This window comes from Pseudorca crassidens, chromosome 1 (genome assembly GCF_039906515.1).
Source record: "Pseudorca crassidens isolate mPseCra1 chromosome 1, mPseCra1.hap1, whole genome shotgun sequence".
NCBI lineage: Eukaryota > Metazoa > Chordata > Mammalia > Artiodactyla > Delphinidae > Pseudorca > Pseudorca crassidens.
The window spans coordinates 159665917-159689125 of record NC_090296.1 but is presented as its reverse complement, the minus strand read 5'-3'; the positions used below and the strand labels follow the sequence as shown (position 1 = coordinate 159689125).

General features: G+C 43.7%; 1 long non-coding RNA gene across 1 annotated transcript in view; it reads right to left on the bottom strand.

Annotated features, from left to right (window-relative positions):
* Positions 1-23209, bottom strand: part of LOC137203711 (uncharacterized) — a 789055-nt gene that overhangs the window by 556276 nt on the left and 209570 nt on the right. The window contains exon 2 of the long non-coding RNA XR_010933264.1: positions 21554-21639. This is a non-coding gene — a long non-coding RNA (uncharacterized lncRNA). The remainder of the gene's footprint in view (positions 1-21553; positions 21640-23209) is intronic.

Here is a 23209-nt window from a genome sequence, read left to right as displayed (position 1 = left end):
GGGATTCTTCCTTCAGCTAAAACATGCATGTGGAACCCAGAGTATGATCCACCGTGTGATCGGGAAACGTGTTCAAATGTGTCTCAGTTTTTGTCCCCTGGTACTCGGGTGCAACATTCCAGACGCTTTACTAAAACTCTCCCCACTTGGGGAGTCACTGCCTTTAACCTCCTGTTTGGCCCAGTTTGCAATTTCTGCGGAAAATGAACAGGAATAGGGAGAACCAATGAGAGACTAGCTGGAGGTGTCTGGACGGGCAAATTTAACTCTCATTTCCCACCAGGAAGAGGAATTAACCAAAGGCTCAGCGTGCCATGCCGGAACCACACTAGGGCCTGAAGCAATCCTGCGGTGTTGCGGCCAGCTCACAAGAAAGCGAGTTGAAGAAAGGAGCTCAGGGGCACTGTAATTCACAAACCTGCAGAGTTAAAAATGACAGCTATCGTCCAAAAATATATTGAAGTAAGGCTGCCAAGAGGACTTGAAAGCGGGGCAGAATTGCAGGAATCCGATTTCAGGAGGTAGACTGGAATTGCATGTAAAGCATAGGAAAAGAGGCAGAACGTCCACAATGATGCACTTGGCCAAAAAGGGCGTATGCGTTTTTTCCTGAATATATTCAGGAAAAAACGCATACGCCCTTTTTGGCCAACCAAGCAAGCTTGCAAAGGAAATCTGCAGTACAATGAAGTCTCACTGCCCCCCGGTCAAAAGGGCCATCTGAAAAAAGTATAAAATCCAGAAAGGCAGGACAGGCCATGGAGAACTGGGAGCCTTGTTATGCTGATGGGCGGGATGTAAATTGCCAACAGCCACTCTGGAGAAGTGTATGGTGTTTCCTGAAACATCTAAAAAACAAAGCAACAGAGCCTAGGGCACTTCCACTTATGGTCCTATAGCTTAGGGAAATTAAAATCAAAAAGACACAGCCACCCCAAAGTTTGGGCCGGCTCTGTTTACAAGAATCTCGTTTATGGTACAAGTTCAATATCGCAGAAAGTGAAAAATGGATAAAGAAGTTGTGGTACTTACGTACAATGCAATATCACTCAGGAATGAAATCTATGTCATCAGGCCCGTAGCAGCATAATGAGTGGATTCAGGTACGATGATTCTAAGTGACATAAGTCACACAGAAAAAGAAACATCATAAGATATCACTAATACACGGAATGTAAACTTGGCTACACAGGAACTGAATTACAAAACAGAACAGGATCTCAAATGTAGAAAACCAACTTATGCTTGCTTAAGGGGAAAGGTGAGTTGGGGTGCTGCATAAAACCAGAGATTGAAATTAGCACAGATACCATTCCATAAGCCAAATAGGTAATAGACAAGAGCTACTCCTTGCTCAACAAAGTGGACTCAACACCCCATATTAAATGCCTAAGAATATACCTGACTAGTAAGTATCTTAAAACCTATGGATTTATATGTCTCCGAAAGAGAATCAAGCGTGTCTACAGAGGCATAAATGCAGCAGTAATAGGATTGGTGAGGTTCGGTGAGCAAATGCAGACCCTTTGAAGTCATATTGCATGGTACCCATTCCATGGGTCTCAACTCTCCAGGTTTAAGGGATTCTTCCTTCAGCTAAAACATGCATGTGGAACCCAGAGTATGATCCACCGTGTGATCGGGAAACATGTTCAAATGTGTCAGATTTCGTCCCCTGGTACTCGGGTGCAACATTCCAGACGCTTTACTAACACTCTCTCCACTTGGAGAGTCAGTGCCTTTAACCTCCTGTTTGGCCCAGTTTGCAATTTCTGCGGAAAATGAACAGGAATAGGGAGAACCAATGAGAGACTAGATGGAGGTGTCTGGACGGGCAAATTTAACTCTCATTTCCCACCAGGAAGAGGAATTAACCAAAGGCTCAGCATGCCATGCCGGAACCACACTAGGGCCTGAAGCAATCCTGCGGTGTTGCGCCCAGCTCACAAAAAAGCGAGTTGAAGAAAGGAGCTCAGGGGCACTGTAATTCACAAACCTGCAGAGTTAAGAATGACAGCTATCGTCCAAAAATATATTGAAGTAAGGCTGCCAAGAGGACTTGAAAGCGGGGCAGAATTGCAGGAAACCGATTTCAGGAGGTAGACTGGAATTGCATGTAAAGCATAGGAAAAGAGGCAGAACGTCCACAATGATGCACTTGGCCAAAAAGGGCGTATGCATTTTTTCCTGAATATATTCAGAAAAAAACGCATACGCCCTTTTTGGCCAACCAAGCAAGCTTGCAAAGGAAATCTGCACTACAATGAAGTCTCACTGCCCCCCGGTCAAAAGGGCCATCTGAAAAAAGTGTAAAATCCAGAAAGGCCGGACAGGCCATGGAGAACTGGGAGCCTTGTTATGCTGATGGGCGGGATGTAAATTGCCAACAGCCACTCTGGAGAAGTGTATGGTGTTTCCTGAAACATCTAAAAAACAAAGCAACAGAGCCTAGGGCACTGCCACTTATGGTCCTGTAGCTTAGGGAAATTAAAATCAAAAAGACACAGCCACCCCAAAGTTTGGGACGGCTCTGTTTACAAGAACCTCGTTTACGGTACAAGTTCAATATCACAGAAAGCGAAAAATGGATAAAGAAGTTGTGGTACTTACGTACAATGCAATATCACTCAGCAATGAAATCTATGTCATCAGGCCCATAGCAGCATAATGAGTGGATTCAGGTACGATGATTCTAAGTGAGATAAGTCACACAGAAAAAGAAACATCATAAGATATCACTACTACACGGAATGTAAACTTGGCTACACAGGAACTGAATTACAAAACAGAACAAGGTCTCAAATGTAGAAAACCAACTTATGCTTGCTTAAGGGGAAAGGTGAGTTGGGGTGCTGCATAAAACCAGAGATTGAAATTAGCACAGATACCGTTCCATAAGCCAAATATGTAATAGACAAGAGCTACTCCTTGCTCAACGAAGAGGACTCAACACCCCATATTAAACGTCTAAGAATATACCTGACTAGTAAGAATCTTAAAATCTATGGATTTATATGTCTCCGAAAGAGAATCAAGCGTGTGTACAGTGGCATAAGCGCAGCAGTGATAGGATTGGTGAGGTTCGGTGAGCCAATGCAGAACCTTTGAAGTCATATTGAATGGTACCCATTCCATGGGTCTCAACTCTCCAGGTTTAAGGGATTCTTCCTTCAGCTAAAACATGCATGTGGAACCCAGAGTATGATCCACCGTGTGATCGGGAAACGTGTTCAAATGTGTCTCAGTTTTTGTCCCCTGGTACTCGGGTGCAACATTCCAGACGCTTTACTAAAACTCTCCCCACTTGGGGAGTCACTGCCTTTAACCTCCTGTTTGGCCCAGTTTGCCATTTCTGCGGAAAATGAACAGGAATAGGGAGAACCAATGAGAGACTAGCTGGAGGTGTCTGGACGGGCAAATTTAACTCTCATTTCCCACCAGGAAGAGGAATTAACGAAAGGCTCAGCGTGCCATGCCGGAACCACACTAGGGCCTGAAGCAATCCTGCGGTGTTGCGGCCAGCTCACAAGAAAGCGAGTTGAAGAAAGGAGCTCAGGGGCACTGTAATTCACAAACCTGCAGAGTTATAAATGAAACTATCGTCCAAAAATATATTGAAGTAAGGCTGCCAAGAGGACTCGAAAGCGGGGCAGAATTGCAGGAATCCGATTTCAGGAGGTAGACTGGAATTGCATGTAAAGCATAGGAAAAGAGGCAGAACGTCCACAATGATGCACTTGGCCAAAAAGGGCGTATGCGTTTTTTCCTGAATATATTCAGGAAAAAACGCATACGCCCTTTTTGGCCAACCAAGCAAGCTTGCAAAGGAAATCTGCAGTACAATGAAGTCTCACTGCCCCCCGGTCAAAAGGGCCATCTGAAAAATGTGTAAAAGGCAGGACAGGCCATGGAGAATTGGGAGCCTTGTTATGCTGATGGGCGGGATGTAAATTGCCAACAGCCACTCTGGAGAAGTGTATGGTGTTTCCTGAAACATCTAAAAAACAAAGCAACAGAGCCTAGGGCACTTCCACTTATGGTCCTATAGCTTAGGGAAATTAAAATCAAAAAGACACAGCCACCCCAAAGTTTGGGCCGGCTCTGTTTACAAGAATCTCGTTTATGGTACAAGTTCAATATCGCAGAAAGTGAAAAATGGATAAAGAAGTTGTGGTACTTACGTACAAGCAATATCACTCAGGAATGAAATCTATGTCATCAGGCCCGTAGCAGCATAATGAGTGGATTCAGGTACGATGATTCTAAGTGACATAAGTCACACAGAAAAAGAAACATCATAAGATATCACTAATACATGGAATGTAAACTTGGCTACACAGGAACTGAATTACAAAACAGAACAGGATCTCAAATGTAGAAAACCAACTTATGCTTGCTTAAGGGGAAAGGTGAGTTGGGGTGCTGCATAAAACCAGAGATTGAAATTAGCACAGATACCGTTCCATAAGCCAAATATGTAATAGACAAGAGCTACTCCTTGCTCAACGAAGTGGACTCAACACCCCATATTAAACGTCTAAGAATATACCTGACTAGTAAGAATCTTGAAACCTATAGATTTATATGTCTCCAAAAGAGAATCAAGCATGTGTACAGCGGCATAAACGCAGCAGTGATAGGATTGGTGAGGTTTGATGAGCAAATGCAGACCCTTTGAAGTCATATTGCATGGTAGCCATTCCATGGGTCTCAACTCTCCAGGTTTAAGGGATTCTTCCTTCAGCTAAAACATGCATGTGGAACCCAGAGTATGATCCACCGTGTGATCGGGAAACGTGTTCAAATGTGTCTCAGTTTTTGTCCCCTGGTACTCAGGTGCAACATTCCAGACGCTTTACTAACACTCTCCCCACTTGGAGAGTCAGTGCCTTTAACCTCCTGTTTGGCCCAGTTTGCAATTTCTGTGGAAAATGAACAGGAATAGGGAGAACCAATGAGAGACTAGCTGGAGGTGTCTGGATGGGCAAATTTAACTCTCATTTCCCACCAGGAAGTGGAATTAACCAAAGGCTCAGCGTGCCATGCCGGAACCACACTAGGGCCTGAAGCAATCCTGCAGTGTTGCGGCCAGCTCACAAGAAAGTGAGTTGAAGAAAGGAGCTCAGGAGCACTGTAATTCACAAACCTGCAGAGTTAAAAATGACAGCTATCGTCCAAAAATATATTGAAGTAAGGCTGCCAAGAGGACTTGAAAGCGGGGCAGGATTGCAGGAAACCAATTTCAGGAGGTAGACTGGAATTGCATGTAAAGCATAGGAAAAGAGGCAGAACATCCACAATGATGCACTTGGCCAAAAAGGGCGTATGCGTTTTTTCCTGAATATATTCAGGAAAAAACGCATACGCCCTTTTTGGCCAACCAAGCAAGCTTGCAAAGGAAATCTGCACTACCATGAAGTCTCACTGCCCCCCGGTCAAAAGGGCCATCTGAAAAAAGTGTAAAATCCAGAAAGGCAGGACAGGCCATGGAGGACTGGGAGCCTTGTTATGCTGATGGGCGGGATGTAAATTGCCAACAGCCACTCTGGAGAAGTGTATGGTGTTTCCTGAAACATCTAAAAAACAAAGCAACAGAGCCTAGGGCACTTCCACTTATGGTCCTATAGCTTAGGGAAATTAAAATCAAAAAGACACAGCCACCCCAAAGTTTGGGACGGCTCTGTTTACAAGAACCTCATTTACAGTACAAATTCAATATCACAGAAGGTGAAAAATGGATAAAGAATTTGTGGTACTTACGTACAATGCAATATCACTCAGCAATGAAATCTATATCATCAGGCCCGTAGCAGCATAATGAGTGGATTCAGGTACGATGATTCTAAGTGAGATAAGTCACACAGAAAAAGAAACATCATAAGATATCACTACTACACGGAATGTAAACTTGGCTACACAGAAACTGAATTACAAAACAGAACACGGTCTCAAATGTAGAAAACCAACTTATGCTTGCTTAAGGGGAAAGGTGAGTTGGGGTTCTGCATAAAACCAGAGATTGAAATTAGCACAGATACCATTCCATAAGCCAAATATGTAATAGACAAGAGCTACTCCTTGCTCAACGAAGTGGACTCTACACCCCATATTAATCGCATAAGAATATACCTGACTAGTAATAATCTTAAAACCTATGGATTTATATGTCTCCAAAAGAGAATCAAGCATGTGTACAGCGGCATAAACGCAGCAGTAATAGGATTGGTGAGGTTCGGTGAGCAAATGCAGACCCTTTGAAGTCATATTGCATGGTACCCATTCCATGGGTCTCAACTCTCCAGGTTTAAGGGATTCTTCCTTCAGCTAAAACATGCATGTGGAACCCAGAGTATGATCCACCGTGTGATCGGGAAACGTGTTCAAATGTGTCAGATTTCATCCCCTTGTACTCAGGTGCAACATTCCAGACGCTTTACTAACACTCTCCCCACTTGGAGAGTCAGTGCCTTTAACCTCCTGTTTGGCCCAGTTTGCAATTTCTGCGGAAAATGAACAGGAATAGGGAGAACCAATGAGAGACTAGCTGGAGGTGTCTGGATGGGCAAATTTAACTCTCATTTCCCACCAGGAAGAGGAATTAACCAAAGGCTCAGCGTGCCATGCCAGAACCACACTAGGGCCTGAAGCAATGCTGCGGTGTTGCGGCCAGCTCACAAGAAAGCGAGTTGAAGAAAGGAGCTCAGGGGCACTGTAATTCACAAACCTGCAGAGTTATAAATGACAGCTATCGTCCAAAAATATATTGAAGTAAGGCTGCCAAGAGGACTCGAAAGCAGGGCAGAATTGCAGGAATCCGATTTCAGGAGGTAGACTGGAATTACATGTAAAGCATAGGAAAAGAGGCAGAACGTCCACAATGATGCACTTGGCCAAAAAGGGCGTATGTGTTTTTTCCTGAATATATTCAGGAAAAAACGCATACGCCCTTTTTGGCCAACCAAGCAAGCTTGCAAAGGAAATCTGCAGTACAATGAAGTCTCACTGCCCCCCGGTCAAAAGGGCCATCTGAAAAATGTGTAAAATCCAGAAAGGCAGGACAGGCCATGGAGAACTGGGCGCCTTGTTATGCTGATGGGCGGGATGTAAATTGCCAACAGCCACTCTGGAGAAGTGTATGGTGTTTCCTGAAACATCTAAAAAACAAAGCAACAGAGCCTAGGGCACTTCCACTTATGGTCCTATAGCTTAGGGAAATTAAAATCAAAAAGACACAGCCACCCCAAAGTTTGGGCCGGCTCTGTTTACAAGAATCTCGTTTATGGTACAAGTTCAATATCGCAGAAAGTGAAAAATGGATAAAGAAGTTGTGGTACTTACGTACAATGCAATATCACTCAGGAATGAAATCTATGTCATCAGGCCCGTAGCAGCATAATGAGTGGATTCAGGTACGATGATTCTAAGTGAGATAAGTCACACAGAAAAAGAAACATCATAAGATATCACTACTACATGGAATGTAAACTTGGCTACACAGGAACTGAATTACAAAACAGAACAGGGTCTCAAATGTAGAAAACCAACTTATGCTTGCTTAAGGGGAAAGGTGAGTTGGGGTGCTGCATAAAACCAGAGATTGAAATTAGCACAGATACCGTTCCATAAGCCAAATATGTAATAGACAAGAGCTACTCCTTGCTCAACGAAGTGGACTCTACACCCCATATTAAACGTCTAATAATATACCTGACTAGTAAGAATCTTAAAACCTATGGATTTATATGTCTCCAAAAGAGAATCAAGCATGTGTACAGCGGCATAAACGCAGCAGTGATAGGATTGGTGAGGTTTGATGAGCAAATGCAGACCCTTTGAAGTCATATTGCATGGTAGCCATTCCATGGGTCTCAACTCTCCAGGTTTAAGGGATTCTTCCTTCAGCTAAAACATGCATGTGGAACCCAGAGTATGATCCACCGTGTGATCGGGAAACGTGTTCAAATGTGTCTCAGTTTTTGTCCCCTGGAACTCGGGTGCAACATTCCAGACGCTTTACTAACACTCTCCCCACTTGGAGAGTCAGTGCCTTTAACCTCCTGTTTGGCCCAGTTTGCAATTTCTGTGGAAAATGAACAGGAATAGGGAGAACGAATGAGAGACTAGCTGGAGGTGTCTGGATGGGCAAATTTAACTCTCATTTCCCACCAGGAAGAGGAATTAACCAAAGGCTCAGCGTGCCATGCCGGAACCACACTACGGCCTGAAGCAATCCTGCGGTGTTGCGGCCAGCTCACAAGAAAGCGAGTTGAAGAAAGGAGCTCAGGGGCACTGTAATTCACAAACCTGCAGAGTTAAAAATGACAGCTATCGTCCAAAAATATATTGAAGTAAGGCTGCCAAGAGGACTTGAAAGCGGGGCAGAATTGCAGGAAACCGATTTCAGGAGGTAGACTGGAATTGCATGTAAAGCATAGGAAAAGAGGCAGAACGTCCACAATGATGCACTTGGCCAAAAAGGGCGTATGCGTTTTTTCCTGAATATATTCAGGAAAAAACGCATACGCCCTTTTTGGCCAACCAAGCAAGCTTGCAAAGGAAATCTGCACTACCATGAAGTCTCACTGCCCCCCCGGTCAAAAGGGCCATCTGAAAAAAGTGTAAAATCCAGAAAGGCAGGACAGGCCATGGAGAACTGGGAGCCTTGTTATGCTGATGGGCGGGATGTAAATTGCCAACAGCCACTCTGGAGAAGTGTATGGTGTTTCCTGAAACATCTAAAAAACAAAGCAACAGAGCCTAGGGCACTTCCACTTATGGTCGTATAGCTTAGGGAAATTAAAATCAAAAAGACACAGCCACCCCAAAGTTTGGGACAGCTCTGTTTACAAGAACCTCATTTACGGTACAAGTTCAATATCACAGAAAGCGAAAAATGGATAAAGAAGTTGTGGTACTTACGTACAATGCAATATCACTCAGCAATGAAATCTATGTCATCAGGCCCATAGCAGCATAATGAGTGGATTCAGGTACGATGATTCTAAGTGAGATAAGTCACACAGAAAAAGAAACATCATAAGATATCACTACTACACGGAATGTAAACTTGGCTACACAGGAACTGAATTACAAAACAGAACAAGGTCTCAAATGTAGAAAACCAACTTATGCTTGCTTAAGGGGAAAGGTGAGTTGGGGTGCTGCATAAAACCAGAGATTGAAATTAGCACAGATACCGTTCCATAAGCCAAATATGTAATAGACAAGAGCTACTCCTTGCTCAACGAAGAGGACTCAACACCCCATATTAAACGTCTAAGAATATACCTGACTAGTAAGAATCTTAAAATCTATGGATTTATATGTCTCCGAAAGAGAATCAAGCGTGTGTACAGTGGCATAAGCGCAGCAGTGATAGGATTGGTGAGGTTCGGTGAGCCAATGCAGAACCTTTGAAGTCATATTGAATGGTACCCATTCCATGGGTCTCAACTCTCCAGGTTTAAGGGATTCTTCCTTCAGCTAAAACATGCATGTGGAACCCAGAGTATGATCAACCGTGTGATCGGGAAACGTGTTCAAATGTGTCTCAGTTTTTGTCCCCTGGTACTCGGGTGCAACATTCCAGACGCTTTACTAAAACTCTCCCCACTTGGAGAGTCATTGCCTTTAACCTCCTGTTTGGCCCAGTTTGCAATTTCTGCGGAAAATGAACAGGAATAGGGAGAACCAATGAGAGACTAGCTGGAGGTGTCTGGATGGGCAAATTTAACTCTCATTTCCCACCAGGAAGAGGAATTAACCAAAGGCTCAGCGTGCCATGCCGGAACCACACTAGGGCCTGAAGCAATCCTGCGGTGTTGCGGCCAGCTCACAAGAAAGCGAGTTGAAGAAAGGAGCTCAGGGGCACTGTAATTCACAAACCTGCAGAGTTAAAAATGACAGCTATCGTCCAAAAATATATTGAAGTAAGGCTGCCAAGAGGACTTGAAAGCGGGGCAGAATTGCAGGAATCCGATTTCAGGAGGTAGACTGGAATTGCATGTAAAGCATAGGAAAAGAGGCAGAACGTCCACAATGATGCACTTGGCCAAAAAGGGCATATGCGTTTTTTCCTGAATATATTCAGGAAAAAACGCATACGCCCTTTTTGGCCAACCAAGCAAGCTTGCAAAGGAAATCTGCAGTACAATGAAGTCTCACTGCCCCCCGGTCAAAAGGGCCATCTGAAAAAAGTATAAAATCCAGAAAGGCAGGACAGGCCATGGAGAACTGGGAGCCTTGTTATGCTGATGGGCGGGATGTAAATTGCCAACAGCCACTCTGGAGAAGTGTATGGTGTTTCCTGAAACATCTAAAAAACAAAGCAACAGAGCCTAGGGCACTTCCACTTATGGTCCTATAGCTTAGGGAAATTAAAATCAAAAAGACACAGCCACCCCAAAGTTTGGGCCGGCTCTGTTTACAAGAATCTCTTTTATGGTACAAGTTCAATATCGCAGAAAGTGAAAAATGGATAAAGAAGTTGTGGTACTTACGTACAATGCAATATCACTCAGGAATGAAATCTATGTCATCAGGCCCGTAGCAGCATAATGAGTGGATTCAGGTACGATGATTCTAAGTGAGATAAGTCACACAGAAAAAGAAACATCATAAGATATCACTACTACACGGAATGTAAACTTGGCTACACAGGAACTGAATTACAAAACAGAACAAGGTCTCAAATGTAGAAAACCAACTTATGCTTGCTTAAGGGGAAAGGTGAGTTGGGGTGCTGCATAAAACCAGAGATTGAAATTAGCACAGATACCGTTCCATAAGCCAAATATGTAATAGACAAGAGCTACTCCTTGCTCAACGAAGAGGACTCAACACCCCATATTAAACGTCTAAGAATATACCTGACTAGTAAGAATCTTAAAATCTATGGATTTATATGTCTCCGAAAGAGAATCAAGCGTGTGTACAGTGGCATAAGCGCAGCAGTGATAGGATTGGTGAGGTTCGGTGAGCCAATGCAGAACCTTTGAAGTCATATTGAATGGTACCCATTCCATGGGTCTCAACTCTCCAGGTTTAAGGGATTCTTCCTTCAGCTAAAACATGCATGTGGAACCCAGAGTATGATCAACCGTGTGATCGGGAAACGTGTTCAAATGTGTCTCAGTTTTTGTCCCCTGGTACTCGGGTGCAACATTCCAGATGCTTTACTAAAACTCTCCCCACTTGGAGAGTCATTGCCTTTAACCTCCTGTTTGGCCCAGTTTGCAATTTCTGCGGAAAATGAACAGGAATAGGGAGAACCAATGAGAGACTAGCTGGAGGTGTCTGAATGGGCAAATTTAACTCTCATTTCCCACCAGGAAGAGGAATTAACCAAAGGCTCAGCGTGCCATGCCGGAACCACACTAGGGCCTGAAGCAATCCTGCGGTGTTGCGGCCAGCTCACAAGAAAGCGAGTTGAAGAAAGGAGCTCAGGGGCACTGTAATTCACAAACCTGCAGAGTTAAAAATGACAGCTATCGTCCAAAAATATATTGAAGTAAGGCTGCCAAGAGGACTTGAAAGCGGGGCAGAATTGCAGGAATCCGATTTCAGGAGGTAGACTGGAATTGCATGTAAAGCATAGGAAAAGAGGCAGAACGTCCACAATGATGCACTTGGCCAAAAAGGGCATATGCGTTTTTTCCTGAATATATTCAGGAAAAAACGCATATGCCCTTTTTGGCCAACCAAGCAAGCTTGCAAAGGAAATCTGCAGTACAATGAAGTCTCACTGCCCCCCGGTCAAAAGGGCCATCTGAAAAAAGTATAAAATCCAGAAAGGCAGGACAGGCCATGGAGAACTGGGAGCCTTGTTATGCTGATGGGCGGGATGTAAATTGCCAACAGCCACTCTGGAGAAGTGTATGGTGTTTCCTGAAACATCTAAAAAACAAAGCAACAGAGCCTAGGGCACTTCCACTTATGGTCCTATAGCTTAGGGAAATTAAAATCAAAAAGACACAGCCACCCCAAAGTTTGGGCCGGCTCTGTTTACAAGAATCTCTTTTATGGTACAAGTTCAATATCGCAGAAAGTGAAAAATGGATAAAGAAGTTGTGGTACTTACGTACAATGCAATATCACTCAGGAATGAAATCTATGTCATCAGGCCCGTAGCAGCATAATGAGTGGATTCAGGTACGATGATTCTAAGTGACATAAGTCACACAGAAAAAGAAACATCATAAGATATCACTAATACACGGAATGTAAACTTGGCTACACAGGAACTGAATTACAAAACAGAACAGGATCTCAAATGTAGAAAACCAACTTATGCTTGCTTAAGGGCAAAGGTGAGTTGGGGTGCTGCATAAAACCAGAGATTGAAATTAGCACAGATACCATTCCATAAGCCAAATAGGTAATAGACAAGAGCTACTCCTTGCTCAACAAAGTGGACTCAACACCCCATATTAAATGCCTAAGAATATACCTGACTAGTAAGTATCTTAAAACCTATGGATTTATATGTCTCCGAAAGAGAATCAAGCGTGTCTACAGAGGCATAAATGCAGCAGTAATAGGATTGGTGAGGTTCGGTGAGCCAATGCAGAACCTTTGAAGTCATATTGCATGGTACCCATTCCATGGGTCTCAACTCTCCAGGTTTAAGGGATTCTTCCTTCAGCTAAAACATGCATGTGGAACCCAGAGTATGATCCACCGTGTGATCGGGAAACGTGTTCAAATGTGTCTCAGTTTTTGTCCCCTGGTACTCGGGTGCAACATTCCAGACGCTTTACTAACACTCTCTCCACTTGGAGAGTCAGTGCCTTTAACCTCCTGTTTGGCCCAGTTTGCAATTTCTGCGGAAAATGAACAGGAATAGGGAGAACCAATGAGAGACTAGATGGAGGTGTCTGGACGGGCAAATTTAACTCTCATTTCCCACCAGGAAGAGGAATTAACCAAAGGCTCAGCGTGCCATGCCGGAACCACACTAGGGCCTGAAGCAATCCTGCGGTGTTGCGGCCAGCTCACAAGAAAGCGAGTTGAAGAAAGGAGCTCAGGGGCACTGTAATTCACAAACCTGCAGAGTTATAAATGACAGCTATCGTCCAAAAATATATTGAAGTAAGGCTGCCAAGAGGACTCGAAAGCGGGGCAGAATTGCAGGAATCCGATTTCAGGAGGTAGACTGGAATTACATGTAAAGCATAGGAAAAGAGGCAGAACGTCCACAATGATGCACTTGGCCAAAAAGGGCGTATGCGTTTTTTCCTGAATATATTCAGGAAAAAACGCATACGCCCTTTTTGGCCAACCAAGCAAGCTTGCAAAGGAAATCTGCAGTACAATGAAGTCTCACTGCCCCCCGGTCAAAAGGGCCATCTGAAAAATGTGTAAAATCCAGAAAGGCAGGACAGGCCATGGAGAATTGGGAGCCTTGTTATGCTGATGGGCGGGATGTAAATTGCCAACAGCCACTCTGGAGAAGTGTATGGTGTTTCCTGAAACATCTAAAAAACAAAGCAACAGAGCCTAGGGCACTTCCACTTATGGTCCTATAGCTTAGGGAAATTAAAATCAAAAAGACACAGCCACCCCAAAGTTTGGGCCGGCTCTGTTTACAAGAATCTCGTTTATGGTACAAGTTCAATATCGCAGAAAGTGAAAAATGGATAAAGAAGTTGTGGTACTTACGTACAATGCAATATCACTCAGGAATGAAATCTATGTCATCAGGCCCGTAGCAGCATAATGAGTGGATTCAGGTACGATGATTCTAAGTGACATAAGTCACACAGAAAAAGAAACATCATAAGATATCACTAATACATGGAATGTAAACTTGGCTACACAGGAACTGAATTACAAAACAGAACAGGATCTCAAATGTAGAAAACCAACTTATGCTTGCTTAAGGGGAAAGGTGAGTTGGGGTTCTGCATAAAACCAGAGATTGAAATTAGCACAGATACCGTTCCATAAGCCAAATATGTAATAGACAAGAGCTACTCCTTGCTCAACGAAGTGGACTCAACACCCCATATTAAACGTCTAAGAATATACCTGACTAGTAAGAATCTTGAAACCTATGGATTTATATGTCTCCAAAAGAGAATCAAGCGTGTGTACAGCGGCATAAATGCAGCAGTGATAGGATTGGTGAGGTTTGATGAGCAAATGCAGACCCTTTGAAGTCATATTGCATGGTAGCCATTCCATGGGTCTCAAATCTCCAGGTTTAAGGGATTCTTCCTTCAGCTAAAACATGCATGTGGAACCCAGAGTATGATCCACCGTGTGATCGGGAAACGTGTTCAAATGTGTCTCAGTTTTTGTCCCCTGGTACTCGGGTGCAACATTCCAGACGCTTTACTAACACTCTCCCCACTTGGAGAGTCAGTGCCTTTAACCTCCTGTTTGGCCCAGTTTGCAATTTCTGTGGAAAATGAACAGGAATAGGGAGAACCAATGAGAGACTAGCTGGAGGTGTCTGGATGGGCAAATTTAACTCTCATTTCCAACCAGGAAGAGGAATTAACCAAAGGCTCAGCGTGCCATGCCAGAACCACACTAGGGCCTGAAGCAATCCTGCGGTGTTGCGGCCAGCTCACAAGAAAGTGAGTTGAAGAAAGGAGCTCAGGGGCATTGTAATTCACAAACCTGCAGAGTTAAAAATGACAGCTATCGTCCAAAAATATATTGAAGTAAGGCTGCCAAGAGGACTTGAAAGCGGGGCAGGATTGCAGGAAACCGATTTCAGGAGGTAGACTGGAATTGCATGTAAAGCATAGGAAAAGAGGCAGAACGTCCACAATGATGCACTTGGCCAAAAAGGGCGTATGCGTTTTTTCCTGAATATATTCAGGAAAAAACGCATACGCCCTTTTTGGCCAACCAAGCAAGCTTGCAAAGGAAATCTGCACTACAATGAAGTCTCACTGCCCCCGGTCAAAAGGGCCATCTGAAAAAAGTGTAAAATCCAGAATGGCAGGACAGGCCATGGAGAACTGGGAGCCTTGTTATGCTGATGGGCGGGATGTAAATTGCCAACAGCCACTCTGGAGAAGTGTATGGTGTTTCCTGAAACATCTAAAAAACAAAGCAACAGAGCCTAAGGCACTTCCACTTATGGTCCTATAGCTTAGGGAAATTAAAATCAAAAAGACACAGCCACCCCAAAGTTTGGGACGGCTCTGTTTACAAGAACCTCATTTACAGTACAAATTCAATATCACAGAAGGTGAAAAATGGATAAAGAATTTGTGGTACTTACGTACAATGCAATATCACTCAGCAATGAAATCTATATCATCAGGCCCGTAGCAGCATAATGAGTGGATTCAGGTACGATGATTCTAAGTGAGATAAGTCACACAGAAAAAGAAACATCATAAGATATCACTACTACACGGAATGTAAACTTGGCTACACAGAAACTGAATTACAAAACAGAACACGGTCTCAAATGTAGAAAACCAACTTATGCTTGCTTAAGGGGAAAGGTGAGTTGGGGTTCTGCATAAAACCAGAGATTGAAATTAGCACAGATACCATTCCATAAGCCAAATATGTAATAGACAAGAGCTACTCCTTGCTCAACGAAGTGGACTCTACACCCCATATTAATCGCATAAGAATATACCTGACTAGTAATAATCTTAAAACCTATGGATTTATATGTCTCCAAAAGAGAATCAAGCATGTGTACAGCGGCATAAACGCAGCAGTGATAGGATTGGTGAGGTTTGATGAGCAAATGCAGACCCTTTGAAGTCATATTGCATGCTAGCCATTCCATGGGTCTCAACTCTCCAGGTTTAAGGGATTCTTCCTTCAGCTAAAACATGCATGTGGAACCCAGAGTATGATCCACCATGTGATCAGGAAACGTGTTCAAATGTGTCTCAGATTTTCTCCGCTGGTACTTGGGTGCAACATTCCAGACGCTTTACTAAAACTCTCCCCACTTGGAGAGTCAGTGCCTTTAACCTCCTGTTTGGCCCAGTTTGCAATTTCTGCGGAAAATGAACAGGAATAGGGAGAACCAATGAGAGACTAGCTGGAGGTGTCTGGACGGGCAAATGTAACTCTCATTTCCCACCAGGAAGAGGAATTAACCAAAGGCTCAGCGTGCCATGCCGGAACCACACTAGGGCCTGAAGCAATCCTGCGGTGTTGCGGCCAGCTCACAAGAAAGCGAGTTGAAGAAAGGAGCTCAGGGGCACTGTAATTCACAAACCTGCAGAGTTAAAAATGACAGCTATCGTCCAAAAATATATTGAAGTAAGGCTGCCAAGAGGACTTGAAAGCGGGGCAGAATTGCAGGAAACCGATTTCAGGAGGTAGACAGGAATTGCATGTAAAGCATACGAAAAGAGGCAGAACGTCCACAATGATGCACTTGGCCAAAAAGGGCATATGTGTTTTTTTCTGAATATATTCAGGAAAAAACGCATACGCCCTTTTTGGCCAACCAAGCAAGCTTGCAAAGGAAATCTGCACTACAATGAAGTCTCACTGCCCCCCGGTCAAAAGGGCCATCTGAAAAAAGTGTAAAATCCAGAAAGGCAGGACAGGCCATGGAGAACTGGGAGCCTTGTTATGCTGATGGGCGGGATGTAAATTGCCAACAGCCACTCTGGAGAAGTGTATGGTGTTTCCTGAAACATCTAAAAAACAAAGCAACAGAGCCTAGGGCACTTCCACTTATGGTCCTATAGCTTAGGGAAATTAAAATCAAAAAGACACAGCCACCCCAAAGTTTGGGACGGCTCTGTTTACAAGAACCTCATTTACAGTACAAATTCAATATCACAGAAGGTGAAAAATGGATAAAGAATTTGTGGTACTTACGTACAATGCAATATCACTCAGCAATGAAATCTATATCATCAGGCCCGTAGCAGCATAATGAGTGGATTCAGGTACGATGATTCTAAGTGAGATAAGTCACACAGAAAAAGAAACATCATAAGATATCACTACTACACGGAATGTAAACTTGGCTACACAGAAACTGAATTACAAAACAGAACACGGTCTCAAATGTAGAAAACCAACTTATGCTTGCTTAAGGGGAAAGGTGAGTTGGGGTTCTGCATAAAACCAGAGATTGAAATTAGCACAGATACCATTCCATAAGCCAAATATGTAATAGACAAGAGCTACTCCTTGCTCAACGAAGTGGACTCTACACCCCATATTAATCGCCTAAGAATATACCTGACTAGTAATAATCTTAAAACCTATGGATTTATATGTCTCCAAAAGAGAATCAAGCATGTGTACAGCAGCATAAACGCAGCAGTGATAGGATTGGTGAGGTTTGATGAGCAAATGCAGACCCTTTGAAGTCATATTGCATGCCAGCCATTCCATGGGTCTCAACTCTCCAGGTTTAAGGGATTCTTCCTTCAGCTAAAACATGCATGTGGAACCCAGAGTATGATCCACCGTGTGATCGGGAAACGTGTTCAAATGTGTCTCAGATTTTCTCCGCTGGTACTTGGGTGCAACATTCCAGACGCTTTACTAAAACTCTCCCCACTTGGAGAGTCAGTGCCTTTAACCTCCTGTTTGGCCCAGTTTGCAATTTCTGCGGAAAATGAACAGGAATAGGGAGAACAAATGAGAGACTAGCTGGAGGTGTCTGGATTGGCAAATTTAACTCTCATTTCCCACCAGGAAGAGGAATTAACCAAAGGCTCAGCGTGCCATGCCGGAACGACACTAGGGCCTGAAGCAATCCTGCAGTGTTGCGGCCAGCTCACAAGAAAGCGAGTTGAAGAAAGGAGCTCAGGGGCACTGTAATTCACAAACCTGCAGAGTTATAAATGACAGCTATCGTCCAAAAATATATTGAAGTAAGGCTGCCAAGAGGACTTGAAAGCGGGGCAGAATTGCAGGAAACCGATTTCAGGAGGTAGACTGGAATTGCATGTAAAGCATAGGAAAAGAGGCAGAACGTCCACAATGATGCACTTGGCCAAAAAGGGCGTATGCGTTTTTTCCTGAATATATTCAGGAAAAAACGCATACGCCCTTTTTGGCCAACCAAGCAAGCTTGCAAAAGAAATCTGCACTACAATGAAGTCTCACTGCCCCCCAGTCAAAAGGGCCATCTGAAAAAAGTGTAAAATCCAGAAAGTCCGGACAGGCCATGGAGAACTGGGAGACTTGTTATGCTGATGGGCGGGATGTAAATTGCCAACAGCCACTCTGGAGAAGTGTATGGTGTTTCCTGAAACATCTAAAAAACAAAGCATCAGAGCCTAGGGCACTTCCACTTATGGTCCTATAGCTTAGGGAAATTAAAATCAAAAAGACACAGCCACCCCAAAGTTTGGGACGGCTCTGTTTACAAGAACCTCGTTTACGGTACAAGTTCAATATCACAGAAAGCGAAAAATGGATAAAGAAGTTGTGGTACTTACGTACAATGCAATATCACTCAGCAATGAAATCTATGTCATCAGGCCCATAGCAGCATAATGAGTGGATTCAGGTACGATGATTCTAAGTGAGATAAGTCACACAGAAAAAGAAACATCATAAGATATCACTAATACACGGAATGTAAACTTGGCTACACAGGAACTGAATTACAAAACAGAACAAGGTCTCAAATGTAGAAAACCAACTTATGCTTGCTTAAGGGGAAAGGTGAGTTGGGGTGCTGCATAAAACCAGAGATTGAAATTAGCACAGATACCGTTCCATAAGCCAAATATGTAATAGACAAGAGCTACTCCTTGCTCAACGAAGAGGACTCAACACCCCATATTAAACGTCTAAGAATATACCTGACTAGGAAGAATCTTAAAACCTATGGATTTATATGTCTCCGAAAGAGAATCAAGGGTGTGTACAGTGGCATAAGCGCAGCAGTGATAGGATTGGTGAGGTTCGGTGAGCCAATGCAGAACCTTTGAAGTCATATTGCATGGTACCCATTCCATGGGTCTCAACTCTCCAGGTTTAAGGGATTCTTCCTTCAGCTAAAACATGCATGTGGAACCCAGAGTATGATCCACCATGTGATCGGGAAACGTGTTCAAATGTGTCTCAGGTTTTGTCCCCTGGTACTCGGGTGCAACATTCCAGACGCTTTACTAACACTCTCCCCACTTGGAGAGTCAGTGCCTTTAACCTCCTGTTTGGCCCAGTTTGCAATATTTGCGGAAGATGAACAGGAATAGGGAGAACCAGTGAGAGACTAGCTGGAGGTGCCTGGACGGGCAAATATAACTCTTATTTCCGACCAGGAAGAGGAATTAACCAAAGGCTCAGCGTGCCATGCCGGAACGACACTAGGGCCTGAAGCAATCCTGCGGTGTTGCGGCCAGCTCACAAGAAAGCGAGTTGAAGAAAGGAGCTCAGGGGCACTGTAATTCACAAACCTGCAGAGTTATAAATGACAGTATCGTCCAAAAATATATTGAAGTAAGGCTGCCAAGAGGACTTGAAAGCGGGGCAGAATTGCAGGAAACCGATTTCAGGAGGTAGACTGGAATTGCATGTAAAGCATAGGAAAAGAGGCAGAACGTCCACAATGATGCACTTGGCCAAAAAGGGCGTATGCGTTTTTTCCTGAATATATTCAGGAAAAAACGCATACGCCCTTTTTGGCCAACCAAGCAAGCTTGCAAAGGGAATCTGCAGTACAATGAAGTCTCACTGCCCCCCAGTCAAAAGGGCCATCTGAAAAAAGTTTAAAATCCAGAAAGCCCGGACAGGCCATGGAGAACTGGGAGCCTTGTTATGCTGATGGGCGGGATGTAAATTGCCAACAGCCACTCTGGAGAAGTGTATGGTGTTTCCTGAAACATCTAAAAAACAAAGCAACAGAGCCTAGGGCACTTCCACTTATGGTCCTATAGCTTAGGGAAATTAAAATCAAAAAGACACAGCCACCCCAAAGTTTGGGATGGCTCTGTTTACAAGAACCTCATTTACAGTACAAATTCAATACCACAGAAGGTGAAAAATGGATAAAGAATTTGTGGTACTTACGTACAATGCAATATCACTCAGCAATGAAATCTATATCATCAGGCCCGTAGCAGCATAATGAGTGGATTCAGGTACGATGATTCTAAGTGAGATAAGTCACACAGAAAAAGAAACATCATAAGATATCACTACTACACGGAATGAAAACTTGGCTACACAGAAACTGAATTACAAAACAGAACACGGTCTCAAATGTAGAAAACCAACTTATGCTTTCTTAAGGGGAAAGGTGAGTTGGGGTTCTGCATAAAACCAGAGATTGAAATTAGCACAGATACCATTCCATAAGCCAAATATGTAATAGACAAGAGCTACTCCTTGCTCAACGAAGTGGACTCTACACCCCATATTAATCGCCTAAGAATATACCTGACTAGTAATAATCTTAAAACCTATGGATTTATATGTCTCCAAAAGAGAATCAAGCATGTGTACAGCGGCATAAACGCAGCAGTGATAGGATTGGTGAGGTTTGATGAGCAAATGCAGACCCTTTGAAGTCATATTTCATGCTAGCCATTCCATGGGTCTCAACTCTCCAGGTTTAAGGGATTCTTCCTTCAGCTAAAACATGCATGTGGAACCCAGAGTATGATCCACCGTGTGATCGGGAAACGTGTTCAAATGTGTCTCAGATTTTCTCCGCTGGTACTTGGGTGCAACATTCCAGACGCTTTACTAAAACTCTCCCCACTTGGAGAGTCAGTGCCTTTAACCTCCTGTTTGGCCCAGTTTGCAATTTCTGCGGAAAATGAACAGGAATAGGGAGAACCAATGAGAGACTAGCTGGAGGTGTCTGGATGGGCAAATGTAACTCTCATTTCCCACCAGGAAGAGGAATTAACCAAAGGCTCAGCGTGCCATGCCGGAACCACACTAGGGCCTGAAGCAATCCTGCGGTGTTGCGGCCAGCTCACAAGAAAGCGAGTTGAAGAAAGGAGCTCAGGGGCACTGTAATTCACAAACCTGCAGAGTTATAAATGACAGCTATCGTCCAAAAATATATTGAAGTAAGGCTGCCAAGAGGACTTGAAAGCGGGGCAGAATTGCAGGAAACCGATTTCAGGAGGTAGACTGGAATTGCATGTAAAGCATAGGAAAAGAGGCAGAACGTCCACAATGATGCACTTGGCCAAAAAGGGCATATGCGTTTTTTCCTGAATATATTCAGGAAAAAACGCATACGCCCTTTTTGGCCAACCAAGCAAGCTTGCAAAGGAAATCTGCACTACAATGAAGTCTCACTGCCCCCCGGTCAAAAGGGACATCTGAAAAAAGTGTAAAATCCAGAAAGGCAGGACAGGCCATGGAGAACTGGGAGCCTTGTTATGCTGATGGGCGGGATGTAAATTGCCAACAGCCACTCTGGAGAAGTGTATGGTGTTTCCTGAAACATCTAAAAAACAAAGCAACAGAGCCTAGGGCACTTCCACTTATGGTCGTATAGCTTAGGGAAATTAAAATCAAAAAAACACAGCCACCCCAAAGTTTGGGACGGCTCTGTTTACAAGAACCTCGTTTACGGTACAAGTTCAATATCACAGAAAGCGAAAAATGGATAAAGAAGTTGTGGTACTTAAGTACAATGCAATATCACTCAGCAATGAAATCTATGTCATCAGGCCCATAGCAGCATAATGAGTGGATTCAGGTACGATGATTCTAAGTGAGATAAGTCACACAGAAAAAGAAACATCATAAGATATCACTAATACACGGAATGTAAACTTGGCTACACAGGAACTGAATTACAAAACAGAACAAGGTCTCAAATGTAGAAAACCAACTTATGCTTGCTTAAGGGGAAAGGTGAGTTGGGGTGCTGCATAAAACCAGGATTGAAATTATCACAGATACCGTTCCATAAGCCAAATATGTAATAGACAAGAGCTACTCCTTGCTCAACGAAGAGGACTCAACACCCCATATTAAACGTCTAAGAATATACCTGACTAGGAAGAATCTTAAAACCTATGGATTTATATGTCTCCGAAAGAGAATCAAGGGTGTGTACAGTGGCATAAGCGCAGCAGTGATAGGATTGGTGAGGTTCGGTGAGCAAATGCAGACCCTTTGAAGTCATATTGCATGGTACCCATTCCATGGGTCTCAACTCTCCAGGTTTAAGGGATTCTTCCTTCAGCTAAAACATGCATGTGGAACCCAGAGTATGATCCACCGTGTGATCGGGAAACGTGTTCAAATGTGTCAGATTTCGTCCCCTGGTACTCGGGTGCAACATTCCAGACGCTTTACTAACACTCTCCTCACTTGGAGAGTCAGTGCCTTTAACCTCCTGTTTGGTCCAGTTTGCAATTTCTGCGGAAAATGAACAGGAATAGGGAGAACCAATGAGAGACTAGCTGGAGGTGTCTGGACGGGCAAATTTAACTCTCATTTCCCACCAGGAAGAGGAATTAACCAAAGGCTCAGCGTGCCATGCCGGAACCACACTAGGGCCTGAAGCAATCCTGCGGTGTTGCGGCCAGCTCACAAGAAAGCGAGTTGAAGAAAGGAGCTCAGGGGCACTGTAATTCACAAACCTGCAGAGTTAAAAATGACAGCTATCGTCCAAAAATATATTGAAGTAAGGCTGCCAAGAGGACTTGAAAGCAGGGCAGAATTGCAGGAAACCGATTTCAGGAGGTAGACTGGAATTGCATGTAAAGCATAGGAAAAGAGGCAGAACGTCCACAATGATGCACTTGGCCAAAAAGGGCGTATGCGTTTTTTCCTGAATATATTCAGGAAAAAACGCATACGCCCTTTTTGGCCAACCAAGCAAGCTTGCAAAGGAAATCTGCACTACAATGAACTCTCACTGCCCCCTGGTCAAAAGGGCCATCTGAAAAAAGTATAAAATCCAGAAAGGCAGGACAGGCCATGGAGAACTGGGAGCCTTGTTATGCTGATCGGCGGGATGTAAATTGCCAACAGCCACTCTGGAGAAGTGTATGGTGTTTCCTGAAACATCTAAAAAACAAAGCAACAGAGCCTAGGGCACTTCCACTTATGGTCCTATAGCTTAGGGAAATTAAAATCAAAAAGACACAGCCACCCCAAAGTTTGGGACGGCTCTGTTTACAAGAACCTCATTTACAGTACAAATTCAATATCACAGAAGGTGAAAAATGGATAAAGAATTTGTGGTACTTACGTACAATGCAATATCACTCAGCAATGAAATCTATATCATCAGGCCCGTAGCAGCATAATGAGTGGATTCAGGTAC